Source organism: Lytechinus variegatus, chromosome 13, assembly GCF_018143015.1.
Source record: "Lytechinus variegatus isolate NC3 chromosome 13, Lvar_3.0, whole genome shotgun sequence".
Taxonomy (NCBI): domain Eukaryota; kingdom Metazoa; phylum Echinodermata; class Echinoidea; order Temnopleuroida; family Toxopneustidae; genus Lytechinus; species Lytechinus variegatus.
Window position 1 is genome coordinate 6,681,061 of NC_054752.1, and position 19,286 is coordinate 6,700,346.

Consider the following 19,286-nt stretch of genomic DNA (forward strand, 5'->3'; position numbering starts at 1 on the left):
TCCCGTCCCCAAGGATATTGTTGATTTTATTTTCTAATGAAAGACGTTTAAACTTTTGAATTGTAAAATGCAAGATACATGGGCGGTGCCAGGCCGGGGGGGGGGGGGTATTTTTCTTATCAATGAAAGTAGGGGTATTTACGCACTTCTAATAAGAGTTCTCTCTTTCCCCTTTATTAATGTTTTATTTCCCATACGAAATACTTAAAGAGTCTAATCAATGAACGACTTGTTTAATTTTCATTTTTCGTGTAAAAATGCACCCTAGAAAATGAATACACTATTCTTTACTTTCAAAAATCCCGTCGTAAAAGAGAGAGTGAGGGGGAGGAAGGGAGAGGGAGAGAGAGGTAGGGAGGGGAGAGAAAGAAAGGGAGAGAGAGAGGGGGAGAAGGGGAGTGAGAATATTTTGCTACCTATCTGCCGATTGATTCTTCCAGCACAGAATAGTATATACCGCCATCTACACTTTCTACATTTATTTCATTTTTTTGCAATCAAAATAAAATTACGGATTTTTTTAAAATGCCTTAATGCTTAAAAATTGAAAGCATTGCACAATATGATAATGATGGGTGAAATATAAATGAGCGAGTAGATGACGTACGTCATACGCTCTTAAAAAATATATGTGAATTTTTTGTGTAGTGTAGTAAATACGCTCTTGATTGAATCATATCATTTGCAACCATGGTTATGTGCAGGAATTTTCCGGGAAGTGTGTGTGTGCGGGGGGGGGGGGCAGGGTGACGAGATTTCACAAAATGAAATACGGGACAATCGTCAAAGCACGCTGCACGAGCGGATGGACCGAGCCAGGTCTTAATAAAAATAGATCAACAAAAAGGCAACAATGTTAGACTTGTGAAAAAATATAAAGAATTGGAAGGGAGGGTGAACGAAAGAATGAAAGCAGAAAGAATAGACGAAAAAAGAGATGAATTGAGAAGAAAAAATAAAGGGAAAATGAAAAAAAATATATGAAGAATTGGAAGAGATGAAGGAGAGAAATAATAGGCGAAAGAAAAGAGATGAATTGAGAAGAAAGAAAGAAAAAAGTAAGGGAGAAATGAAGGAAAAATTTAAAAAAAAATAAAAGAAAGTTAGAATATAAAAGAAGGATGAAAAAATAATAAAAGAGAGAAAAAAGGTTTCCGTCATTCTTTGAAATGAATATAGGAAGAAAAAAAAGAAAAGAAGGGAAGATTGATGAATGTGTGAAAGAAAAAAATAAAGGATAGACAGTACGAAAACAAAAAGGAGAGGACGGGAGAAGGACGCAAAGAAAAGTTTAAGGAAATAAAAAAGAAAGTCAAAATAAGAAGGAAAAAGGTAAGAGAAAGAAGGAAAGAAAGAAAATGAACAGAGAGAGAGATAAAAGGATCAGGAAAAAATAGGAAATAAAGAACAAAAATGGCAATCAGGAAGGATAGAAAGATGAAGAAAGAATGATAGAAAAGAAAGAAAGAGGACAAAGTTCAAGTTTCAAGCAAAAAAAAATCTAATCAAACAAAAATCATAATAATATTTGTTGTTTTTTAATGTTTCTTTAAAATTGAATAAATGAAATGTTTTGGAAATGAATTAAATTTCAAAGTGAAACATTGTCAAAATTAGATGAAACATTGCGGCATCATACACAGACATCTCTCCCATCCCATTATAAGTTCGCACAGATCACAAGACTCAAAACGAAAGTTGTAACAACTAGATCTAGTTATGAACACTCAATAGCTTGTTCCTCCGATTACATTTCCATATCAGTAATCTGAATATGAAGTTATATGATTATTGAGTAATATGATTATGAATATTTCCCGCCGATTTTGTGATTATTTTGGTGGAAAAACTGTTTATCATGTGAGATTGTTTGCACCATTGAGAATCTGCTCCGATCCTACATGCCTACCTAGTAGCCTGTCACACATAGGCAGGAGGCCAGTTTGTTTGCAATGCATGAAGTTAAGTAAATTACCGCACAACTTCCCCAAAATTTACAGTTCTCGATTTTATTGTAGTCTCTGCTTCGTCATAATTATGTTGGTTATTCGATGAAAGTTTGTCACTTTATGTTTTGACTATATTTTGTTCAATATTCTGAAATACGGGACAAATAGGCGTCCCGGGAAGGTTTGCCGGGACGCCGGGACAAAGGGGCAAAATACGGGACGATCCCGGGAAATACGGGACGTCTGGTCACCCGGGGGGGGGGGTGTGAATAAGTAAAATTTTAAAGAATATACAGGCAATTAAGAGAGTGTAGCCATCGAGCTGATTTCCTTTTTATTACTTTGAAAATAAAAATAAAATATCCGACGTACACAATGGATGCAATTACGTGAATATTTGACCCCCCCAGAAACTAGCCTGACTTTTACCATAGCTGAAAAGGGGGTAAATTATAAATTCCCCCCCCCCCCCTCTCCACTCGAAGGCCCAATGGGGGCCTTCACCGCTACAACCGCTCCTACCATCGCCACTACCAGTACCACCACCTGACACTCCGCCTCCACCACCACCACCACCCACACCGACTGTACCCTTTTTTATTACCCCTACCCACTACTTTTGCTCCTTGACGCGAACTCTTCAGAGCTTGCATGCCGGTGCCGGAAGTGACAAATTTCGACGACATAAAGTTTACACACATCTACTGTACAAACTTTTAACCAAGCTTGTGCCGTTGACGAACTTTAATCGCTCTTGGGTTAGCTTCATTTTAAACTGAAACACAACATTGTTCAATTGATTTATTGGTGAGTATCATGTAATGATCGTCTTTAATACAACCTTTTCTTTTAGATTTTGTTAGTGTGTGTAAATGTCATTTTTAAGTGCGGATTTTCTTCGGAGTTGTTACGGGTGTTTGTGATCGGCGAGTGCTCAATGTGCTGAGCTGAATTCAGTCTGCAGGTGTACCCACGGCTTTCGGGCAAGAACTACTACCGAAACACGGTGGGGAGCGGGAGTGGATTGCTGGCTCTGATATTCGATATTTGGAATGGTAATGACAGATCTGCAAAAAGTTACTTTGATCATTTTGATGTTTAGAATTGAAACTAAAATAGTGTATTAGGAATTTTTGAAACTTATTTCAATTAAAAATTATAGTCTGAAAAATAAAACTCGGAATAATATATTGTGGGCAGATAAAGTGCTTTTATTTAATTAAATAAACACTGTGTATATAGTCACATTTATTTTATATGATGAAATAAGAAATTAGGACAGGGGGAAGAAAGTTAGAAACTCATGTAGTTTGTAACTGACATGCAAAGCAAAAAAAAAATAATGAAACTAAATCAGGTCTAGGTAGGTGAAAGGAAATGTGTTACAAATCAGATCGAAAAGTCTTTCAGTATTAATTTATATTCTTAAATTTTGTAGGCCTATATAGTGTTTATTATACCAAAAGATTTTTGATATTTTTTTTTCAAATATGACTCTGCTTCAAGTAAATTGTACCAATTATACCAAACATGTTTTAAATTGGCACAATGAAATTGCAATAGGAGTACGAGCTTGCAGTACTTTGTTGTACAAATGATATTCTCTATAGGCCTACCAGTATTTATTATAACTACTTTTATTCTTAGTCCTGATCATGTACCAATGTTTGTTTACATATTGATGAAAATTGACCGAGAAAGTATCAAAGTTAAGGTGGGGGTGTTGTGGTCTATTGGTTACAACTCTCGTCTTCCAATCAGAGGGACGTGGGTTCAAATTAAGCCTGAGTCATATCGATTATTTTGAAAACCGGTGTTCGACAGCTCTAATTCGATCGAACATCGATGCATCGAATATTGAAGGCGGGGAAAATTTAGTCTTTTGTTTTTGCGTCGATGCGATGCGCTTTGCACATGCACTACGCACTGACGGTACCCCGTATGCGCTGGCGTTGGCCGGGTGAGCGTTGCACAAGCAGATGACAGAGCAAAGTTCGTTTGTATTTTCCATGATCACAAAACACACAAAAAAGGCCGGGGACCAAAGCAGAATTCTTCCCAAAATATCTTCAACAATGATATTTGCAGATGACAACATATAAGTTTAAAATGAAACAATAATAAAGACATGAATCACGCAGAGTCGATCCGAATGATTTTCGGTCAACTAGCATTCGCAGTCCATTCACCAGCCCGGCCCCGTCCGCAGCTCCGTACACTCACTCTCCCGAAACGACAGGCGTGCTTGACGTCAGCGCCAGCAAACAAGTGCAATCAACGGAGAGCGCTGTAACTTGCCTGAGATTGTGTAGTTGGATCCAAAATGAGCTCCAAATAAATTTATGGGAATAAATACGTAATTTTCTCTGGATGGTCATTTGAATTGCTATTCAATGCTGATATAACGATTGTGAGGAAAGATTGTGGAATATGAGTTATGACGATGTTCGAGAATTAATCCTGATAATGACAATCCAGTTTTTTAGACGCGATTGAGCATGCGATCATAATAAATACGAATGTTTCGAATCGAGCCCTGAATTCATCTCAATTATTACGATTTAACAAGATTTCATGGTCATACTAAGAATATTGACGATGTCAGCAAAGTATGTTATGTTCATATGGAAGAATTAATACTGGCATTATTTCTGTTGTTATTCTCTGGACGTCTCCTCCAAGCTCCGAGAAAATAAGCACAATGCGCATGCGTGTTCGATGATGTATGACATATTTTCCCATTCATGAAATCAGAGCCCAAAGTTGGGCTCAAACTAGCAATCAAACGCAATTTTATCTGTTTTGTCATGTAAAATGTTATTATATGGTGATATTACAAACTTGAACAGAGTTTTTGCATGTAGACAATGTTCGACAATCAATCCTGACGTGATGATTATTTTTTTTAGACAAGTGCACTAGCTCGACTCAAGAAGTCAAGTCGATCGTCATGAGATGTCCGCCATTGAAAATTGAAACGAAATACAAACGTTTCACATCAAGCTCTAAATTCATATTAATGATTATCATATGCAAATTATTGTTAAATATTACGATTAAATAATGTTCTATGGTCATGATATTAATATTGTTCATGAAAGCAAGATTTATTTTACGTTGATCGCGTCAATTTCAGGCCATTTTCTGGTTTGATTAAAGAACAGTACTGCGCATGCACGATCGGTGGCCGGCCGGCCATGACTTCCATTCATGAATTCATCGTGCATCAATGTTAGAAGTAGCTACTTCAGCATACGTATTATTACTTCATGGAATGCCTTGCCTGAATCACTTATCTTTGCACGTAATATTGTCGCTTTCAAAAATGGCTTGGACAAATTTTGGCATAGCAAACAGTTCTATGTACCATGACGACATCCACGCACACACGCATCATGTATGATGACTTCGTTGACGACCGGGAGATCTACAGGTTTACCTCACTCCCGTATACCAGATGATGATGATGATAAATTATCTCCGCACGAGCAGACGAGTAAGACTCGAACTATGATCGAAATAAACTTCAAATTAATGGTGAATAGCATCATAAAAAGGCATCATAATTACTCAAACGGTTTCATTTTGGGGGCAATAGAAATCAAGTAAGTAGTAGTAAAGTTGGACATTACTGATATTTTGATGATTGATTGTGTAAACCAAACGAATCGGCCGGCCGACGTATTTTTAAAAAAAATTTTCGATGCACCGATTTTGCAAAATCTGCACCGGTGTTCGATGACATCGATCGAACACCGATTTTAAAATCGATTCGACTCAGGCTTAGTTCAAATCCCAGCTATAATATGCTTTTCTTCAGCAAAAAACAGCTGGAGCTAAATAAGCAACTAGAAAATCAGCGCCTCATAAATGCGAGTCTTTTTAAATAGTTGACACGATTTTTTATGTAATCATAGCTGAAATCTTGAATTTGCCCCCAATAATTTTCTTATTGAAAAAAGAGGGAGAAATTAAAGGGTATTGATGAGAGGTCCTGGTCATGTGTATGCTCTCTACAGTACCCCCTTTCATTCAACTGAGAAAAATTATTACATCATATTTAGGATATTACTTGTGTAGGTCCAGTATGATCTGATAAGCAGGCAACCGCAAGATTCAGAATCGCTAGCTCAGCAGCCACCCACAACACTCGGGCCCAACCAAGAAAGTTGCTGTAATTTGATTGGTCATACTGCCAAAATAGCTACGATTTTGGAACCCCCCCCCCCCGTCCCCCCGCAAAAGTTTCATACATGTAGTTTTGACGAGTACCTACTATTTAGCGTGTATTTTCTTTCTGGGATGTTACACGTGATTTGCTTTCACACTGCAAAAATTATGTGTGATTTTCAGATCAGGGCAAATTTCCCGATCAGAAAATACCTGGAACTGACAAACTTCAGTGCAGTCTGAAACCACCTAATCTGTGAATTCTATTCTTTACTGGAACTTTTACAATTTTCATTATGTGTGAATTACATGTAAGAGAAGATACAATGTATAATCTGATTGTCTTGTGCAGTCATGTGTGAAAGTGCAAACTCTCTAAATGTTGAACTATTTTCAGGGTGATTTTCCTATAAACATGCAAGAAGATGATAAGTTCCACACTTCTCATCTGTACTCACTTCACTTTAATCCCATCATATTTTTTATTCCCTCATGTTTATTTAATAACAAAGTTGATAAAATGGTGGAAATATTTAGTCTTGTTCAGTTTAAAAAAACACTCCAATTACTGCAAAGCCCTTTAAAACATACACATTCCCAATTCAAAGAATTAGAATTATCTGATCTAGTATGATATTATATTTTAATAGTGCTTATATCACATAAAGGCTACTAATGATAATCGGCCCTGAATGAGGAAAAGTAGGTTTATTTATCCACACTAACTTTTTTCTTGGTGGCCTGATCAGTCCATCAAAATCATCAATTTCATATTTTCTATGGCCCGCAAAGCAAATTTGGTGGCCCTAAAACTATAGAAAACATTACAATTATTAAGCCAAACAGGGCGACCACTTTAGTAGCCAAACAGGGCTACCAAGTGTTGGCTATTACAGAAGTTTGGTGGCCTTACTCTCCTTTTTGGTTGCCCCGGGCCACCAGGCCACTGCTAATGTTGAGCCCTGTCTATCTAGACCATTGTCCCACTATAAATAGAGGTGGGCTATAGAGGGTCGATTTTAGGTCACATTTTCAGAACATGCTCATCACACCCTAGTTTGATGGGTTTGTGCCTACTGACACCACTTTTGAAAAAAAAAATGAAAAAAATGTGAAATCCGGGGTGCCCTGACCGAAATCGTAAAAAATCCAAGATGGCCGCCGTTTCGGTTAAAAAAAGACAATTTTGGCTGTTACTCGGTCATTTTTTTGTCTATTGTAATAATTTTGGTGTCTAAACCTATGTTTTAGGGGTCAAAGAAATATAATGATGATATTTTTGGTGTAAAACCTAATCTTCTACATTATACTCACCTTTTCCCCATATTTAATGTTAAATTTTCCTTCTCCTTTACCCCTACCCCAATAGCAATTGTACTTTTTTCTGTAATTTCTTCAAGTCATGCTAGCTATGATATTCTTAATAATAAATTCTAGCTATTAAAAGTTTTCATTTTTAAACAATACAGCAAGAAGTATACAAATAACTTACATACATGTACGTGTCAAGCAGAAAACCTGTATGTGGCTGGTGAATTTCGAGTCGACCGGCATGGTAACTGTGGAGCCAGTACTACATGTAATACTGTATCTGCTTAAAAGTACCAATTAATAACATTTTGGTTATTAGACCTCTAGTCAGAGTGCATTCAGGTCCTTTGTGGGTGTACATGTATATATTTAATTGTAAAATGACTTGAATAAGCCTTCTATAATATGCCAATAAATTGTCAAGCACAAATGTCATGCTTCTGCTGGAAGTTGTATCCCATGAGCCAATTACATTACATGGAAGAATCTGCATTGGCAGAACTGTCTGTACATCATCTTTCTTTGGCCATCTCCATTGCTCATGCTGACCTTTCCCTTTCACTCTTTCCATGTGCTCGATCTCATATCCGTCTTTATTTTGGTCTCGACACATACCAAGGTACCAGTTTCGTTCATCTTTGTAATCCCATATCACAATACAGAACTCATTTATGCCCACTTCTTTGTCTGTATTTTCTTCATGGTTGGAATGGGCAGCTGGCTGTGTGATCCCATTGGATGGCTTTAGATTGAATGCATTCACCATGTCATCTTCAGTTGGAAGATCAGGGGCAGGGTTTTTTTTCAGACTCTCCTCCAGTCAATAGAAGAGTCAAGTTCACCTTCATTTGTGTTTCACATAGTTGGTTGACCTTATACAAGTGTGGGCGCACCAAGTAATCTCGATGGGAGATGTGTCTGCGATATGACAGCTCTGCACGTAACACAGTTTTAAGCTTGGTGGGATCTTGGGTATCCAGGCATTCCTGAAGCTCATCAACATTTGTTAATGGACCTCCCCATGTTTTACATTTCTGTAACAGCCTATGCACATACTCTACTGCTTGTTGTGCCTGGGCCACATTTCGCTGAAGCCTTCCCTGAGAGAGGATGTTTTGCTCTTCCACCCATTTCTGTTCACTCTTATCCAACAATTTTGCAATGTTATGGGTCACTTTTTCCACAGTTACTACACCAGCCTTGTTCAGAGTCATATCATCTCGAATACCCTTGCCAGTGAAGTTTCTATTGGAAGCAGCTGCAGACCGTTTTGCGAGTTTGTCAAACTTTGACACATCCCGCTCACACTGCAAATTGTTTGTAGGTAGATTGGTGAGATCTTCTGGAGTGAGTTTGTAGAGTTCAGTTGCTCTAGGTTCTGCCAAACCCATTTCTGCTGTTTGCTGAAATCCATACTCGCGTCCTCTCTGAGTGGATAAATCTTTGGCAGCTTGCTGACACATTTGCTGAAGAAGATACATGCCTACAGTTGTCTCGGGTTTTTCCACTAGGAAAGAGTATGGTACCTTGTATGAAGACAGCGTATCTGTCTTGTTATTTAGCAGATCATCATGAAGACTTGGAAGGATGGTCACTAGATCATTCTGTGAGCTGACTTCTACCATATTAAGGAATGGGAGGGTTATGCAGTATGTGAACCAGGCCAATACCTTCAATGCTATCATGATGAAGTCACACTCAAGGTACAGATGGCAGGCTTGAACAAGAAGGTTGTTGGATTTGGTGTTCTGCAATGTTGCCTCATACTCCGGGATGTGATATAGAATGGCCGCAGCAGTGTATCCCATCTGAGCAAATCGGCGTTCTTTGAAGAGGCTGTGCTTCTTTGTTTTGCCTGCAGATGCAACCTCACACTCGAAGATCTCCCACATGGATGACTTGTGTCCATCATTACTTACTAGTTTTGTCAGTGCCTGTAATGCTGCTATGACCACACTCTTCTTGAGGAAGGATTTCAGGGGCGGCATGTGTGCAATTAGCTTTTCACGGAGTCCTAACTTGACTTCATGCTGAATAAGGGTAGAGATATTGCCTGCATCGAATACCTCACATGTGTGGCTCACACACAACAAGTGTAGAGGGATGTGCTGACTGTTAAGAGATGCTGCTATTTGAGACTCAATGTGTAGGTTTTTGGCAACTGAGTCAGTCATAAATGCAAAAACCTTCTTCCACAGATTCTCTTGTGAGGCTTGGTTGCATGTAGCCAGAGAGAGACGCTTGATAACTTCAACCATTAACCTTGTGATATTTTCTCGATTTTCAAGAGCCATAGACAAGGGTCGCATTCTAAAGAGTCTCCCACTTGCTAGTCGGACAATTATGGATGTCCACTCTCCAGAAATCCTACGTCGTGTTGTAGTATCATAGTGTATAGTCACTTTGTCTTCATCAGATGCATCAAGAATAGCCAGTGCAGCATTGCGTTCTTGCTGTATTGCTTGCATGTGTTTCTCACGTGCAAGGACACGGGCTGAAGGCAGAACATGTTGGTAAGTTGCTGCATACTCTGCAGCTTTCCGAGGACGCTTAGGAGACTTGCTAGTAGCTTGACCTGCAGTTTGAAAATTAAAAGAGGACACAGCTTTTGTACTAGTACAAGAAACTTTTTTTCATATTCACTCTCCCTTTCTCTCTTTATCATGATTTGTTATTATGCAATGCTCTAATGTATGCGAAAATTATCCTGAATCTGTTGGCTGATTGGACATTTAGAAATGTTATATCTTGATCGATTTATCCATTGTATTTTTTTCCCTTGTAAACTGAATGCAACTTAGCCTACAGGTTTGAATGTTTTACTCACCCAATTCATTTTGGAGAGCTTCATCTGCAGATAAGAAATATTTCTGGCCAAAAAACACTTCACTGGTCACTTGAAATGATCGACGCGCTTGTTCTACACTTATTGAGGCTTGGCTGCTTGCTGATGCTAGAGCGCACTTAATTTTGGGGTCAAAGTTGCGTTTTCCAGTACGAATTGGAACAGCCGAGTTGACATCAAGAGTTGTCTGAGTGGATTCATCAACTTTTGGCACAGTTTGTCGAATTGAGCCTGCCCTTGTAAATGAGGTATTTAAGTCAGTTGACACAGACATGTGATCGTCCTGATAATCGGCATCCATAGCAGCAGCAGGCAGTCTTGCACCATCTTCAATAAAAGCCAGTTCTGCATGCTTCTTCGGCCTGATGATGCTCCAATGCTTCACTTCTCTCCTGTTCAGCAGCAACATCATGCTCAAGATCGATCTGATCACTCAGTGCCATCTTTCTAGCACCAGATTTTTGATCATAATAGAAGGCACGTTCATCAGGATCAAACTTGTCAGGATCAGAAGTCGGCTTCAAAATGTCAAATAACCCTGAAACTTCAGCTTTCCATTTGAGGTGATGAATTCGCCTTTCCTTTCTCGCCTTTTTGAGAACTTTACTGGAGTATGCTTGTACTGCACTATACAGCCTTTTCTTGATTGGGTTGAGAGTCAGTACATGTTCTTCAGAAAATGCCTTCTGCCACTGAAATTGGAGGGCTTCAGCAAACTTGTGAATTGCATGTTTCTGTTTTATAGATTCACGTTTGGAAGAATAGTTGATTATAGTCAGAACACACTCACTTGTGGTAGGTAGCATGTCCATGAAGACAAATACCAAATGGTCATTAGTTTCAGAAGCCATGTCTTCCAAGTTGAATTATATTACTAATGCAACTACTTAAGGCACATTGTGTCAGCAATTATGGAGAGGAGATTTTTATTTGCTGAGTCCTGATGACCCCAGAACTAGAGCAGAGAACTAGGAATGGCTGCCTATAAAAGGCATCCACCCTTCATTTTATAGCCACTTTTAGCCACAGAGTGAGATGATGACTTTACCATATGATGCAAGGAGAGGAACATGATGTATTACATAACATTGTTTGTCATAGATAAGTACATAATTCCCCATCAAACATGAGGAAAGTATTTCTAAATGGTAGGGATCAGCAGAGGGTTGAGAAATTCATAGGTGGTGATATAGTGACGTTACATATGCATTAATGAAGGGAGCTGTGCTGGAACTAATGTGCATATACTTACAAAGTGGAAGATAAAATTTGGGATAGTGGGCATGAGACAAGGAGAAGCAAAAAGAGAAGGCTTAAACTAATGATTGTGGTGCACACGTCAGCTGTAGGAATCGATATTGCAATAATTCACATTTTTGGAGAAAATAAGTACAAATTTGACTAAATATTGATCTAACATGAATTTGAACACTTATATATTAAAATGAATATCTTAAATGGGTTCAGTGACCCCCAAAACATAGGTTTAGACACCAAAACTAAGCTAAGAGATGAAAAAATGACCAAGTTATGGCCCAAAACATGTTTTTTGAGGCGAACCGGCGGCCATCTTGGATTTTCGGGTTTTTCGGCCAGGGCACCCTGGATTTCGCATTTTTTTCATTTTTTTTTCTGATTATGTTGTCAGTGTGCACTAATTCATCAAACTAAGGTGTGATGAGCATGTTCTGAAAATGTCACCCTCTATAGCCCACCTCTACTATAAACACACTTTTATATCCCGAAACAAAGCATTATGCAGTGTGTCACTTTCAATCCAGAAACTATAAAGCAATCAGAAAACACAACTATTGTTTATTCATTTCACCTCACTTTTTTCTCGAACCTGAGTTCCCTTTCTTACGGGAAGTCCAATCTTAAGTCAAGTTGAACTTAAATGAAAGCACTTTCAATGCAGCAGTAAGAGAAAAAAAGAAATTGGAGCTTTGAGTAATATCCACAAATATAAATAGCAGAACTATGCATTTTGGAGAGCTTTAATTTTACAATACATGTGATGTCCTTAAAGCAGCTTCCTAGATCAATTCATTAGGCATACATGTATATTTGTATGTCATGTGAATGTACATGTAGTGCAATTTATGTCAGAAAATTGAAAATGAAACCAGACACATTTAATATATTTAACCATGGAGCAATAAAAATTTATGATTTAACTGTGAACATGGCCATGTATGAAATTTGTAATAAATTTTGACACATTAGTTTGCTTGTTGCACACCTGTACAGAGCCTGCATGTAGATTTCTGATATAGATTCTGCCAAACCTTCACAAATTTCTCTCATTATCTTGTTCTAAATCCAACTTGTGATTAGGTTGAAGTGTCCCTTTAAGACTACGCATTGTACTGGCAACAATCACAAGTCTGTGACTGACTTATGAATAGAGTAATTTGATAGGAAATCTTTCAAGCTTCGACCTTATGGAGTGACCTCAAGTCTTTCATCTTGATGGTTGGCTTGTATTGTAATGGAATAGTTCTGAATTCTTCTGATGTTTGGAAGTGTTATTTATAAGGCATTGTGTGCTCCTATTTTTTTTTTACAAGGCATTGCAGTTACCTATAAAATCATGAAAACATGCTATTCTTACTTTTCGCAAACTTTTATACATTTATATATAATTTTCCTTATTGCCAGGTTCGGAATTGTGCATGTACATGCAAATGTACTGTATGCATGTACAGTACATGTGTAATGATCATTAATGATTAATCATTCTTGATTATGTAACCATGTACGTTATTGAATGTATTGGCACAGCAGAATGTCACATGTCTACATGTGCCGGCCAAGTCCAGACCACACCCAACAAAAAGTTGATTTGAGTTTTCTGAAACATGATTGATGAAGTAAAAATTGTTAAAATGTCATTTTTCTTAGTTTCATTGCACAATGATATACATGTATATGCACAACTCAGAGTTAATCAGTTTCTTGAGACCTCGTTCAATGTATGGAGACTGGTCAGTATTCAGTAATATATGTAGGCAAACTTATTAAAAATTGCACCAAACGGATCACCCCCCTCCATCATATCAATTACAGACAGTTTTAAGTACACAAACTACAAAGCATCTAGCCTAGGCCTATAACTCCCCTTTACTACACAAAGAAAGGACCTATTGTTTATATTTCAGTGAATATGATTCATCATTATTATGTAGTTCCCCCCACAAAGTAGTTGCCTCCAATTATACTGAAAATAACATGTGGCCTGTTGTTGACAAAGCTACTTCACTTCAGACTTCAGCATATTTATCCTATGACTATTGTATTGTCACATTGTGACTGATGACAGAGCTTGAGAATCTCAACAAGAACATACAGGACTATAATTAGAAGAACACATAAAGAATTTAAGCAAGATTAAAGGACAAGTCCACCCCAACAAAAACTTGATTTGAATAAAAAGAGAAAAATACAACCAGCATACATGTAACACTAAAATTTTCATCAAAATCGGATGTAAAATAAGAAAGTTATGGCATTTTAAAGTTTCGCTTCATTTCACATAACAGTTACATGCACGTCTCGGTGGGTATGCAAATGAGGAACTGATGACATCACTCACTCACTATTTCTTTTGTATTTTATTATATGAAATATTTTTATTTTCTCGTCATTGTCATGTGAAATGAAGTTTCATTCCTCCCTGAACATGTGGAATGCCAATATTTTAACATTTTGTGCTTCAGGCAAGGAGGTCCTAATCGTCAAATTCGTAAAATTTGAAATATTGTATGATTCAAACAATAAAAAACAAAAGAAATAGTGAGTGAGTGACATCATCGACTCATCTCATTTGGATGTTACTGGTTCGTTCATATAACTATTTAGTTAAAAATAAGCGAAACTTTGAAATGTCATAACTTTCTTATTTTACATCTGATTTTGATGAAATTTTCAGCGTTGTGCTTGTCTGATTTTTCTCTATTGATTCAAATCAATATTTTTCTGAGGTGGACTTGACCTTTAAACAACATTGTGAAAGTCTATGTTGCATTAAGCTTCTTGGTTGCATAAAGCCTAATAGGCATTTTAAACTTCCTGTAGGCCTACATGTACATGTATGTTCACTGTGTCACCCTTCAGTTTCTCGTTGCTGTGTTCAGTCTGTGGAAGCAGGCTACAAATTACAAACTCTTATTCTAGATTTAAGTAATCAATCAAACTTTTATAGCAGTTTTCAAGCCAGTTGCCAAATCTTGTACTAATTTCAGTTTTGGCAATTCCATACTTTTGTTGTTTTTGTTCATTCCGTATGACATTTTCATTTCAATCATTTAATGTTGTTGGTTCTTGTGTCCCCTTCCTGGTATGACTTCATACTGTATATTCTTTAATCTTCATGCCAAAGTGATGTAAAGTTTTCTCGAAATATGTTTGTATGATACTTAAAGGACAAGTCCACCCCAACCAAAACTTGATTTGAATAAAAAGAGAAAAATTCAACAAGCATAACACTGAAAATTTCATCAAAATCGGATGTAAAATAAGAAAGTTATGGCATTTTAAAGTTTCGCTTATTTTCAACAAAATACTTATATGAACGAGCCAGTTACATCCAAATGAGAGAGTTGATGACATCACTCACTATTTCTTTTGTATTTTATTATATGAAATATGAAATATTGTTATTTTCTTGTCATTGTCATGTGAAATGAAGTTTCATCCCTCCCTGAACACGTGGATTTCCATTATTTTAACATTTTGTGCTTCAGGCAAGGAGGTCCTAATCGTCAAATTTGTAAAAATTGAAATATTGTATAATTCAAACAATAAAAAACAAAAGAAATAGTGAGTGAGTGACATCATCAACTCTCTCATTTGGATGTAACTGGTTCGTTCATATAACAATTTTGTTGAAAATAAGCGAAACTTTTTTTGAACTGTCATAACTTTCTTATTTTACATCCGATTTTGATGACATTTTCAGCATTGTGCTTGTCTGATTTTTCCCTATTGATTCAAATCAACATTTTTCTGAGGTGGACATGACCTTTAAAGGGATGGTCTGAGCTGAAAATATTTATATCTTAATACATAGAATAGAATTCACTGAGCAAAATGCCGAATATTTCATCAAAATCGGATAACAAATAATGAAGTTATAGAAGTTAAAAGTTTAGCAATATTTGAAAACAGTCGTCATGAATAATCATTAGGTGGGCTGACGATGTCACATCTCCACTGTCCGTTTTCTTATGTTATTACATGAAATCATATTTTTTTCATTATTTCATACTTGTACGAATAATATTTCCCTTATAATGAAATAAGTTGCAGCAATAAATATATAATGCACTAAATCAGTTGTCAATCCAATTTTCTAGTTCTTGGAGGAAAAAATTTGAATAAACCTAATTTCATATGATAAAATACAAAAGAACAAGTGGAGATGTGACATCATCAGCCCACCTAATGAATATTCATGACGACTGTTTTCACAAAATATTGCTAAACTTTAAAATTCAATAACTTTGTTATTTGTTAACCGATTTTGATGAAATTTTCGGCATTTTGCTCAGTGAATTCTAAGTTTTATTAAGCTATACATTCTTTCAGCCCGGACCATCCCTTGAAAGGTATTGTTTAACTTTGTGAGCAGCCGATTTAAAAAATTCTCAAACCAAGATGAAACATGTGTACAATGTACAAGTGCATGTATTAGAACTAATAAACCCTGAAAACAACCATTATTGAGAATGAAAAGCTAAAACTACAAGGCAAATCCCGATTTTGTAAATAGGCATCTTATACGCCTAAATAGTACACATTAGTGTATGGGACAAAATTAAGATGGTGTTTCCGGTCACTTTATATTTCAATTTTGAAGCACTAAATAATTATTTTCGAACGCAATTTTTTCTGGGCTTCATTTTTGTAACATATCACAGACACAGGTGACAAGTGTGACCTTCTAGCTCAGATTTTTTAAAAGTCAAACCAATGTTAACCAATCACTTTAATGTTTTGCAAACATAATGTGAACACTCTTACAGTTTTCATAGAACAAAAAAGAGAGAAAGAGAGAGAGTCATGCATGCCAGAGAAGCTGTCACACAAAACTGAAAATATGACCGCAGGCCTGCCGACTCTGAAGTGTCACAAACAATTGGATTAATATGATATTGTGGTAAACATGATGAATCAAGCCATTGCCATTTATAAGCTCCTATTGTGCACACCAGTCATCCAAATCTGGGCTTTTGCTCTGAATGATCCATTGTTCACATTCACCCCCCCCCCACAAACACACACGTACACATATTCATAAACTAAAGGCCTCTTTACACTTGGAGTATGTACATCTGCGGCACTGTCTTCCAAAAAAGTCGGAAATATATTGAAATCGCTTAAGGTAAATCATAATTCTAATATTCTTTTACTACAAAATTTGTTGTTCATGTTGCTCTTCTTTTGTTATGTTTTTTGTTATACCTTGTAGGCTATATAGCTCTAGCTATATTTTTGGGTTCAAGTGGCAAAACAATAAATGAGTAAATTGCATTCAGAATGTATAAAATTCATTTTTGTCTCACCTGCGAAGCAAAGTGAGACTATAGGCGCCGCTTTTCCAACGGCGACGGCGGCGGCGGCATCAACATCAAATCTTAACCTGAGGTTAAGTTTTTGAAATGACATCATAACTTAGAAAGTATATGGACCTAGTTAATAAAACTTGGCCATAAGCTTAATCAAGTATTACTGAACATCCTATCAGAGTTTCATGTCACATGACCAAGGTCAAAGGTCATTTAGGGTCAATGAACTTGGACCATGTTGGAGGAATCAACATCGAAATCTTAACCTGAGGTTAAGTTTTTGAAATGTCATCATAACTTAGAAAATATATGGACCTAGTTCATGAAACTTGGACATAAGATTAATCAAGTATCACTAAATATCCTGCATGAGTTTCACGTCACATGACCAAGGTCAAAGGTCATTTAGGGTCAATGAACTTTGGCCGAATTGGGGATATCTGTTGAATTCCCATCATAACTTTGATAGTTTATGGATCTGATTCATGAAACTTGGACATAATAGTAATCAAGCATCACTGAACATTTTGTGCAAGTTTCAGGTCACATGATCAAGGTCAAAGGTCATTTAGGGTCAATGAACTTTGGCCGAATTGGGGATATCTGTTGAATTCCCATAATAACTTTGAAAGTTTATGGATCTGATTCATGAAACTTGGACATAATAGTAATCAAGCATCACTGAACATTTTGTGCAAGTTTCAGGTCTCATGCTTAAGGTCAAAGGTCATTTAGGGTCAATGAACTTTGGCCGAATCGGGGGTATCTGTTGAATTACCATCATAACTTTGAAAGTTTATTGGTCTAGTTCATTAAACTTGGACATTAGAGTAATCAAGTATCACTGAACATCCTGTGCGTGTTTCAGGTCACATGTCCAAGGTCAAAGGTCAATGAACTTTAGCCGAATTGGGTGTATCTGTTGAATTACCATCATAACTTTGAAAGTTTATGGATCTGATTCATGAAACTTGTACATAAGAGTAATCAAGTATCACTGAACATCCTGTTCCAGTTTCAGGTCACATGATCAAGGTCAAAGGTCATGTAAGGTCAATGAACTTTGGCCATGTTGGGGTTTTTTGTTGAATAACCATCATATCTCTGTAAGTTTATTGGTCTAGTTCATAAAAAGAGGACATAAGAGTAACCATGTATCACTGAACATCTTGTGCGAGTTAGAGTAGAATGCAAAGTCAGCACTGCTGCTATATTGAACCGCGTGATGCAGGTGAGACGGCCAGAGACATTCCACTTGTTTTAAATGCAGCCTGTACATTATAAGAAAGAATGTTAATCTATTCAAGACGACACCCAAATTGTTATCATTATGCCTCTCCATCATGATCTGTCACTTTATTAGTGCTTAAGTTTGTAAAGGAAAAAAAATACATGTAAGAAAAGAAAAAAAAAACATTTCAGTTAATATCCCTATTTGATTGAGAGGTAAAACTCTGTAAACTCTCCATGCAAATTAGTTAATTTTTCTGCTCAAACTACATTCGTTTTCAGGCTTTTTACATGAATAGATTTTAATTCAGAATCATGTACATGTACAGGACTTTAAAAGGAAAATTTAGCATAGAAATATATTTTTTCATTCACTCGTGTTTATGTTATTAAAAGTTGATAAAACATGGAGGGTAGTCCAGTTTAGTTGAATAACTCCAAATTATTGTGGAGCCCTCGAAAACATTCATGTATCCAATTCAAAGAATTGAAAAGCTGGTCTAATGTATTAAATTATGTTTTTATAGTGCTAATATTACATCAAAACTAATGTATTAAAGGATTCTGATCATAATTGGTCCTGAATGAGGAAATGTAGCCCTGTCTACAGTCCCTTTAACACTCTTTTATGTCCTGAAACAAAGAGTATGCAAGGAGTCACTTTCAATCCAGAACAAAACTATAAAACAATCAGAAATGACAACTATGGTGTGTTCAGACAAGATGAAAGTAATGTTAAATACAGAGGAAGAAAGTTATTAATATATTGGGTAAATAATGCAGTGAAGAATGGATGCAAGAATAACATAGAAAATAACATTGAACATTGTAGGCTTACATGTACATGTAATTCCCCCCCCCCAAAAAAAAAAAATGATACCATGATTGACAAGGTAATGGTCTGATAACCCAACTTTAATACAACACATTGTATTTTTATTCAATCACAGAAACTTGTTTTTCACAATTTATTTGTTCAAATGATATTTTAGGTCATAATATTGTTTTTCGCTTGCTTGTTGACATCAAGATGGATAGTGCACTTTGAATAAACTCATTGATGTATTGTGTTCTGTATATAGGAGAGCACTACACTGTAATTGCTAGTTTTACTAATGTCCTCTTTATTCACAAGTTTTGTACATATCATGATTTTCATACATGTACGGTACACTTTGGAATGATTAAATTCTGTCAGTCTAAAATGCGGGG

At 36.5% G+C, this 19,286-nt stretch overlaps 1 protein-coding gene across 1 annotated transcript in view; it reads left to right on the top strand.

The window, feature by feature from the left end:
* The first annotated feature begins 2,616 nt into the window (after positions 1 to 2,616).
* Positions 2,617 to 19,286, top strand: part of LOC121426396 (integrin beta-1-B-like) — a 73,054-nt gene continuing 56,384 nt past the window's right edge. The window contains exon 1 of the mRNA XM_041622684.1: positions 2,617 to 2,756. The gene's annotated coding sequence lies outside the window, so the exon portion shown is untranslated. The remainder of the gene's footprint in view (positions 2,757 to 19,286) is intronic.